Raw genomic sequence first — 10,460 nt, forward strand, 5'->3', positions numbered from 1 at the left:
TGACAGGGTGAACGCCTATGTGCCTTTCAAAGCAACTAGTTTAGCACTCTTCATTTACAAAGAGGGAAGGGAGAGGAGAGGGAAATGCTACTCTGAGAACAGCTTGTCTCATGTTGACCTACTTTCTCCACCAATCTGCGAGCAGCCGGAGCTGCTGTTGTGTTGACACTACATATCCAAGCTAAAGCAAACCCAGCAGAATCCGTGGCCTTAGAGATTGGCTCCAGAGAAGACAAAAGGCCTTCTGGGTCTGACGGGGCTTTTGGACGTGCAGGCACTGCAGGGCTGGGACGGGGAGAGCCGATTGTCAAAGCTGACTCTAGTGCCTCCCCTTTCCTGCGAGACCCAAAGCAGATTTTGCTCACTCTGTGTCTAATCTCTGAGGTGCATTTACTGTCCAAAGCAGGTGGTGTTGGTCCAGGGAGGGTCTCCTTATCTGCACGGGAGATGTGATCACAGAACTAAATTTGCTGCTCTTATCAGCATTTTCTCTCCTACCAGGAAAATGAGGAAAATAAAGGAAAAGGGGTGTGCCTATGAGAAATGCAGGGATGCCCGTTTGTCATCCCTGTCTTTTAACCCCTAGAGATTATTTCAGATGGTGCAAATTAGAGTAGCCATACAGCTCCCCTAATCTCCTACAGAGGGGAGAAGTTTTGTACAAAGTCTGCAGACCAGGGAGCCGAAACCTTTTTTTTTGTATCTACGTATCCATGCAGGGGTTAACCTTGTGCTGTTTGGGAACTATTGGATCTGGAGGTTCTATTCGTGGTCTTTGGGGTTTGTTTTTTGCTAGCATTCATTAATTTTTGAGAGGCCATCATTTTTTGATGCTCTGCCCATCTACAACTCCTGCTGCCTGTGGTGGGAGGAGGTGCTGGTACCTGGTTGGGAGTAAAAAAATATGTTGTGTCATATGATCTGCATCACTACGTCAGCTTTATCATTTCAACCAGTGTTTTCACAAAAGCTGATCTGTACTTTACAAAGCTAATACTAGTCCTTTGCCCTCGAGAACCTCATGTCCTTTAATGGAAATGAATACAGTTTTATTCTTAGCAACTTGTTGCAGAAACCTCCAGTAATGTGGCTTTTCACCAAAACGTCTTTTTTATGACTGGTTTTAACTTAAAGCAAGAGCCCCATTAATTCTGAGGAAGTAGACCCTAAAATTTTTGTTTCAAAAACGTGGCAAATCCTGTACACCATTCTGGAGATTTCTTTTTACAAATCCCTTTTTTTTTTTTTTTTTGCATTTCCTCTAAGGAGGGTACTTGTGACAGGACACCAGGAAAGATGTCTTGAGATACATTGATTTATTTGGGTCCTAAAGAAATGAAGTTGACCTCAGTTTAGAATCTCCTTACTACTGGATGAAATGTTACTGGGACTTTCTTGTACCTTTTGCTGGAACCTTGGGGAGAATTACAGCCCAGAGTGGTGGCACCTGAACATAAAGTTCACTAACCTGCCTTGCTCTGTGGCACTCTCAGCCCACTGCATCCTGCCTTTTATGAGCTGGTGTAATCTGCTTTCAAAGTGGATTAAAACAGATACTCAGGATGGATGAAGAGCCCTTGGATAAAGGCACCCTGGAGCAGTTATTACACTGAACTTCTTCCCTGCAGAGATTTGGGTATTTTAAAATTCACTTAGGATAGCGGGTTCCGCTTCTTCCTCAGAACATGCAAGTGGGTGAAAGTTTGACATCTGCCATTCTGCTGAATCTGTGTTTCTGGGGTAGAGTTCTCCTCTCCACCCCATTAAGATTTCTCTGCTGTCGTCGCCTGTTGCTAAATGTTTCTTGGCTCCCCGAATTTGCTCTCTGATAAGCCATGTTGGCCGCTGGAGCAGGAAGCTTTGTGGGCAGTTTTCACTGGCATCTCCCTGGTTTTGAGAAGCTGGGGCTCAAGGTTTTGGGTTTGCATGACTGACTTGTAGTGCTGAACTTCAGCACTGAGAACTCATAGACAAGAACTGCTGTCATTGTACCCCTCAAAAACTTTTTTTTGAACTGTCTGATCATGTTGTTTGGTAAATTGTTTGGCATAATGACTGTGTCGCATGATTTCAATTTGGCAACAGCAGCTCAAGCTACAATTCTTTTTGTGAGGTGACTTTCCCACTGATATCTGCTAGGAGTTAGGTAAAGTCAGAGGGAAGGCACTGGAAAGAAAGTGAGGATGAAATTGTAGGTGGATCAAGTGAGTTTAGAGATCAGAGAGAAGCACAGCAGGATAGATTGGTTCCCTAAACCTGCTGTTTCTTTCGTCTGTGCTATTTCTTAATATTTCTCATGAATTTACATTATTTTTTTTTCAAGTTTAGGATATTTAAGGAACTCTTGTAAACTCTCCTACCTTTCATTTCTCCTCGTTCGGTGATATCTGAGCTTGAGGAGCCAGGACCATGTCCAGGCTCTCCATGGTGAGACCAGAGCTGGGTGTGTGCATCTCTACCTTCCTTACCTTGACATCTGGGGAAACCCAGAGCTGAAAAAGAGTTTCAGTCTAATCCAGCCAAATCCACCCCAAATCTGGTCTGAGGGATCTGACTGTCAGGACTGTACTGCTCTACAGAGTGCAGGTGTAGCCTGCAAAAAGCTGAGGTGAGGTGCTTAGTCACAGACTCACAGAATATGCTGAGATGGAAGGAACCCACAAGGATCACTGAGTCCAGCTTAGTCCTCCTGCTTCAGTTTACTGTGCTGTGCCAGTGGTCATACCCCTCACTGACTGGCACAAGGATCAATTCCTTAACATCTGAAAAGGGATTTGAAAACCTAAAGCAATAATTTTACAATTCTGCTTAATCAGCACTGTGCATTTAGTGTTTATGCAATTATGTGAATGTTCATTGACAAACTGAGGACATGTTTTAAATCTCCATTAGAAGAGCCAGTAAATATAAAGTGTCTGTTCGTCTGGGTGTGGTTTATGATCCTGTACCAGTGGTGTTCTACCTTGTCTTTTATGGATGTGAACTGTAAGGTTGTGATGCTTTAATGACTCCTCAATCAGCAGAGCTTACAGCCCAGTTCTTTCCCAGCATTAGGGGTTTGATGTGATTGTGGTGGGTTCACTTCTGCTGAAAGCACAATCAATGCCTTGTATTTTTGACACTACGAAGATAAAGAAGTGCATTACATTTTCCAGCAGGAGTAGCCCAAACAGACCTTTCTAGCTGTTTACCATGAATAGACACTCAAGTGTATCCTCTAGTTCCCTTGGGAGGTTAATTTTTAAAACTTACATCATTGGAAACCAAAACTGAGTTAGTTAAGGGCCTTTTTTAAGCCTTGAATGAAATACAGGCTCCCATCCTACTGGCCAGGTCAGCTGCTGCCCAGTGACTCTACATGACCAGCACCAGGCTGGCAACCAGTCCTGTTAGAAAACTGGGCTACACTGCCTAAAATTGCCCCTGGCCTCCCTGTGCTGTCACACCTTGTCTCTTGTCTCAAGCCATGGGTATCTGTGCAGTAGGGACTTCCCTTCTGCTCAGAGCTCAGCACCCCAAGGGCTCACCGTGGAGGTCTGGTTTGGGGACGTGGCACGAGAGGTGTCCTGTGCTGCCCCCTCTGCTGTGCTGAGGGCTCTCCTGGGCTCTGTAAAAGCAGAGGCCAAGTGCAGCCATGTGCAGGCACAGCTAAAGCCACAGCAGGAACGTGCAAGCTGCACCAAAAGGTGTTCATTCCCTCAGTCACTCCAGTAAATCTCTTCCTGCAACAAGCACGCACCGAGAGTTGCTCCTGCCCTAAAGAGGCCTGTGGGAGAACATTGGTGTCAGGAAGGTTAAGTAACTCAGTCCATAATTGCAGGGACATGTCTGTAATTTCAAATTCTCTGTGCAGAAAAGGCTCTTCTTTCCATTGGACCACGTGGCTACAGACAGAATCTGTCCATGCCATGCAAATCTTCGGGGTGCAATGGTTTCTTCACTGGACATAGATTTTCAAGCCAAGGTGATTAGTAAGTCATAAATACAATGCTACAGTGATCCTTAAAATAAACAACATGCCTTGATTTAAAAATCCCAGGAGATGAGGTTTAATTTCTCTAACCAATCTGGGAATGTAAAAGATTTTCTGCAGTGCCTTATTGATATAATTTGACCTTGCTCAGCAGTGGAGCTCCCTGATGGGGGTGTGGGGGGGAGGAGGGTTGTGTGGGCACACATGCAAAGTGCTCTTACTACGCCTGTATTCAAATTCTAATTCCATATTCTTGTAAGAACGATCTCACTGGGAACCAAAAATAGCACAGACGGAAAATATTCTCACAAGATGATTGTCACACAAATAAGAGGAGTTTCTCTTTAACCCATTCTCTTATCAGCTGAGCTCTCTGCAGGCTCCTCATCTTCTACTGGTGCTTTACTTCAGCCATTGGCCAAGAATCTATTCATAAAAAGCAACAATTTAATAGTAATAAAATATCCCTGTGGTTGACAGCATGCCACTAAGCTGGATTAAATGAACTGTGCTTACCTTGTTTTAACAATATAAAAGTATCACTTTGGTGATGGTGATTTGCTACCTTTGTAACAGGGTGTGTTTTGGAGTTTTGGTGACTGTTTTTCTGGGTCCTTTCTGGCTTTAAACATCGCCAGTTCCATCTCCTGATGCTCTACTGCTTTCAATGAGATAGCACAAAATGCATGTCTGACCCAAATTCTTCCTACCAATCACAATTTCCTGTATAGAAAAGGAAAGTGAATTAATGGCGATGCCTCTATTTATTTTTATTACCGCAGCACCCACAAGCCTCAGTTTTGGAAGAGGCTGGGCTGTGCCAGGCATTATAAACACCCAGGAAAAAAGGATGTCCTGTCAGAAAGCCTCTCCTCTGAGTGCTGGAGGGGGATGGCAGAGGATACTGGGAGAGGGTGCAAGGAAAGCATGAAACAGTTTGTTCAACACACAAGGCAGCCGAGCACTTGTCTGTGTTGGCACCGTGGCAGAGTAGAGGTGTGGGGAAGCTGAATGAGAAGTGGTGGAGGTTTAGGGAGCTCCTGCAAAGTGAGAGAAGCCTGAATTCACGTGTTCAAAGCTCTGAGTGAGCGGTGTGACCTTGGAACACCTGCACATTCAAGGTGGAAGCTGATCCATGCAGGATATAGATCCATCAGAGACGGAGGCCCACAGAAGAAGTGGCATGTTAGAGGAGGAGGAGGTGTGTTAGAGGAGGGATTCAGAGGGAAAGAGGAAAGAGGAGAGCTGATTCCATGAAACTGCTATTTTATCCAGGTTGTTTTGGAGGAAATGGACTCTGTAGACTGTTAACAATGGTCAGCAAATGAGCTGATCTGTCAAGTAGGTGTTTTACAATGGTGTGTTGATTCCTGGGCTTCTATGATAGACAGTTTCATATAAATAAAAGCTATCATCCTTTTCTTTTATTTGAATTTGTTTATAGACTATGGAGAAAAGCTGATGGTTGCATATTTACCACACAACAGATGTTCAAAGTTCTCAGGCACATCATCTGCCCAATTGCCCATGGCTTTTTCTATTCCAATTATTTTTTCCCATATGTACACATTGGGTCACATTCCAGCTCTGAGACAATGAGGGTTTTATTTTTTGTTCCTCTCTGGAACTACTGAGGTCCTTTGGGCTTCTCACAAGGGCTGTTAAATCCTGAAGAAGAGCCCTAGAAAGAGCCCATGGTGCTAATCCGTAAGGGAGTGACTGACAGGCTCCCAGTCAGCAGTCTTGGAGATACCTGTGCTGTTTGAGCTTTCTATTTTGGGCATGATCCTCAGCTTGCCCATACTGCTTTACTCCAGAAAGGCAGCTACACCTTGGGTATTCCAGCAAGACTGTGAGAGAACTTGGAAAAACCGTTCCAAGGAAATTGCTGTGCCAGCTGAAGCGGGCAGAGCCCAAGCGCAGGAACAGTGGAGGGGTGAATGCTGCCCAGACAAGCAGAAATGTTTTTACTGTCATAAGCAGCTGAAGAATTGCTGTCCTCCCTTCTTTTTGGTAATTATAACCTTGGATGGGCCTGGTTCTCTGTGGGACAAGGGCTGCCAGTGAATACCAACGCTGAGAAGGATTCGGGAGATGCGCTTCCCTGAGAAGATGCTGCTGGGGACCAGCCTGGTGTTACCTTTGCTCTTCATGAAGCAGGGTGACCTGCCTTCCTGGGATTTGGAAGCAGGCCCCACACGTTCTCCTGGCATGCTGAGCTAATGTGCTGCTCAGCTTGCCCTTGTGTCTTTGTGTCCTTGGCAGAGACCTGCACTGAGCAGTGCCTGCCTGCGCCGTTCTGGCGGGAGCAGGTGAGGCAGCAAACCTGGGAGCAGCTACACTTGTAGCGGGGCTGTGGCTCAGAATGATGCAGTCCTGCAGGGAACTCGATGCCATCAGAATGCAAAGCAGTGCTGTGAAACATTGCATGGAGCAGAGAGAACACAACTCACTCGGAGCAGCCGGTTTTGACATTGGACAATCAGCCAGGCACAGTGCAGGCAGCCTGGGATCATCAGCCATGCTGAGAGGCAGGGATAATTAGGCAGGCACAGAGATACCCTGCAGATATCCTTCTGCAGCTCTTAACTATTCTTAGAAAACTTTTCCTTATGTGTAGCTTACATATTGCTCGTGAACTCCTATGTTATCTGTCACATATTCTTGTTTACTATGTTGGAAGCTCCTGTCATACTCTCCCGAGTCTCCTCTTTTCCAGACCAAATGGAGAAGAATTCAGCTTTGCCATATAGGAGGATATTTTCCTTTCAGATTTTTCTGCCTTTCTGGTAAAATACGGTGTTCCAAATTGCACCCTAGGAAAAGTTTCACTGATGCTTAATGAAAAGGAATGATTGCTTCCGATGCCTGACACGCGTTGGTCGTATTAATACATCACTGAATGAGCTTGGCTTTTTTTGTTGTAGTGTGTCAGTGTTGAGTCATATTCCACCTGGGGTCCTCCATAACTCCCAGGACTCATTTTACAGTGTTCTTATTTAACTGTTTCTCATTTTGTGGTTTTTTTTTTTTAGTTCGATTTGCCCTTCCTTTACTTACTATTTCCCACCTGCCTGTGTTGAATGTCTTGATTTAAGGCTCTTTGTTCAATTCATGGAAACTGTTGTGAATTCTAAGACAGTCTTTCAAAACAGTCACAACCTTCCCCAGCATCTGCACCTCCTGCATTGTCCTTGCTACGAGTGGAGTCGTTAGTGAGAACTCTGGATTTGGGACAGATCCTTAGGGGACCTTGCTTGATACATCCTGATACACTCAATACCCGTGGGAGGAAAAATTAGTGTTTGAGCACAAGCTTTGGTCTTAATTCAGAAATGGTAAGGTATTAGGGCAGCTGATGTATCCATCTGCAACAAAGCCTTGGCTTCATAGTACAGGAGGAAGAGGAAAATACACTCGTGCCTCGCCTGTAGCAGCGCTGCCGTGCCTGCGCCCTGCCCGGCACACACCACCATGCTCTGCCTTTGCTCCCTGAATCCACACAGTATCTCAAAGGGGGCTATAAATATACATCCTCCTTCAGTTTGAGAAGTAAGAAGAGGATACAGATGGGTGAGAACTGTTCCAGTGAAGCTCTCGCTCTCGCCCGGCACATAATGAGATCAGAATGCAGGCAGGAATGTGTGGAGGAGTGGAGCTGGCAAGGATTCACCAGCCTGAATTATTCTAAGCCTATTCCATCCCTAATCAAACCTTTTTTCTTTCTCTTTTTGGCGTGTGAGGGTGCTTTATGGAGATGTTTCTGTTGGAACATAAAATTCAAGCTCTTTTTACTACAGTAGCAAATTCTAGTTGACAGGATATTGCTCTTTGGGTGAGTTTTTGGTGTGCTGGGCTTCGTATCGTAGCATCCTTTGCTCTGGTTATTTCAGAGCACTTGGCATTTCCCTGCTATGTAGCCAATTTACTAGATGCTGGAAAGTATGAAATTGGATCTTTAAAAGGATCCTGGATCGTTTCTGATGCTAATATAAATCTAAAAAAACCACCCCAAACAGAAAAGGGGGTGGGCAGAACAGTATCACATGAGTTATCCAGACTTGTTTACATCCTGATTTGCAAAAGATACAGCTTGACCCCAGTCTAACCTTGAAATCTACACAGGGAGAGGAAGTTCTATGTAAATGAGAACAGCCAAAACAAAACAGGCAGACAGAAGCTGAGTGTACAGAACAAGCTGGGGAAGCACCCTGCAGACGCTGTGCTAGGGAGAAGAAATATGCACTAATTTTTTTTTTTGTTTGTTTTGTTTTTGTTTTTTTAAATTTTATTTCTGGGATATAAATGGCTCAGGGAAAAAAACCCCTCACTAGCAAAAAACGGCATCGGTGGTTTTACAAGACCACACCCATTTTCCATGGCATAGGAGCGGTGTGTTTTCCAGCACCATCCAACCTGCAGACCCTCCTGAGGACCAGGAAACGTCCCCAAGGTTTTTGGCTGCAATCTGAGTGGGTTTTAAAGATGACAGTGATGTCCCAAGGGCCCTGCCACGGGAGCAAAGCAGTGCACGCTGCCTGTAAAGCACTTAAAGGCGGTGAATGGCTGGTGGTGGTGAGCAGGTCTGGTCTGAGCCTCCAGTGGTGGACAGAGAAGGGGAGAGCAGACCAAAGGCTTTGGGTCATCCAGTGGTTCTCCAGTGCTGGTGGGACAGTTGCCTCGTCCACTGCAGGCAGTGGCAGAGCCCAGCAGAGGCACAGCTTGTGGCCAGGTGTGTGATCACAGCCAGCAAAGTTTAGGAGGCAGCAACGAGATAAAATGGGGTCAAAAAAAAAAAGAGACAACTGCATTGCCAATATCCTGAAATCTTCATTAGGCAAATTCTCAGCCGTGTGACTCCCCTGGAGTGGCTGGGGGAGCTCTTACCAGCATGAGCACTGTGTGCTTCCAGGAGCAGCAGGTTTTCTTTTGCCCAACGTCAGATTTATTGCTCTCGAAGAAATCAAGTTGTTCACGCAGCAGTGTTGACCTGAGCTGCTGTGCTCAAATGCTCCATTCCCTGGATCATCCTGGGCTCACCAGGGGCCACACTCTTCAAGCTTTTCTCGAGATGATTGGGGGTCAAGTGCTATTCATAAAGGACCACAGTGCCAGGATTTGTTCATGCTGGTGAGAAATAAGAAGTATATTGTGCATAATGATGTCTGCTGAACTTTTCATAGCCCTTGCTTGCCTGCTGTCTCCTACTGGCTACACACACATGATGTACACTGCTGGTTTTCTTTGTCAGGACACAACCCATCACTGTTTAAGTGTAAAATGACTTTTTGTGTGTGTATATATATATATATATATATATAAGCAAAATATGTTTCCTATGAACACTAATTGACAGAGGAGTCTGGCTTTAAATACAGAGATTTTTATTGTAGAAAAGCTTCCTCAGCCACTGAACTGTGTGTTTGTACAGGAGAAATTAGAAAGAAAAAGTAAGTGTGGGAAGAGGGATGACTCTTTTAAAGCAAAGGCAGAGAGAGAATTTAAGGAAATCCTAAGGCAGTCAAAGTTGTCCTTTATTCCATTCCACTTCAGGTCTGTCAGTTTTCAGGGATTTGTGCACAGAAAAAAATTGTGGAATCAGAGAATCGTTTGGGTTGGAAGAGACCTTGAAGATCATTTAGTTACACCCACCTACCATGGGCAGGGACACCTTCCACTAGACCAGGTGGCTCCAAGCCCCATCCAACCTGGTCTTGAACACTTCCAGGGATGGGGCAGCCACAGCTTCTCTGGGCAACCTGTGCCAGGCCCTCCCCACCCTCACAGGGAATAATTTCTTCCTGTTATCTAATCTAAACCTACCTTCTTTCAGTTTGAAGCCATTACCCCTTGTGCTGTCACTCCATTTCCTTATCCAAAGTCCCTCTCCATCTCTTTTGTAGCCTCTTTAGGCACTGGAAGGTTCAGGTCTGAAAATCTGGCTTTTAATTCATGTTCTCTTTGGATTTTGGCCATGTGGGAAATCTTTATTCCTGCTTGCACAGAAATTTATGAAAAAAATGGGAAATGTATCTTCTTAATATTTAATTTGCTTGGTGATTAAAAGAAATTAGTTTCAACCATTGAGCAGTTTAGCAAACCTCCATTAATTTTTATAAGGAAATACTTGCCTGACTTCTTTCTGTAAATCTATATGAAAAGAATAATTACTAAATCTTCTCCCATCTGTGTGTTTTTGATAAGGATATTTCTAATGTGAATAATCAGAAACTGGATCCTAATTGAATCCTAATGCATTAAGTGTAATGCAGCCCATACTTCATCAATAATGTCTGGATTGTGGAGTTTGAATAGTGTGCCCAGAAATATTTTGGCTAGAAAACCTTATTTTCACATTTTCAAAGCCACCAGGCAGAATCAGGAATGTGATTCAGGATTTGCTCAAGCACTCAGGTGTTTTAAGCCACGTCGACCTGCAGTGGTACCTTTGGAAATCTGGGCCTTTCTTTTTTTTGTTTGTTTTTTT

The sequence above is a fragment of the Myiozetetes cayanensis genome, unplaced genomic scaffold (genome assembly GCF_022539395.1).
Source record: "Myiozetetes cayanensis isolate MyiCay16 unplaced genomic scaffold, myiCay2020 scf16, whole genome shotgun sequence".
Lineage (NCBI taxonomy): Eukaryota > Metazoa > Chordata > Aves > Passeriformes > Tyrannidae > Myiozetetes > Myiozetetes cayanensis.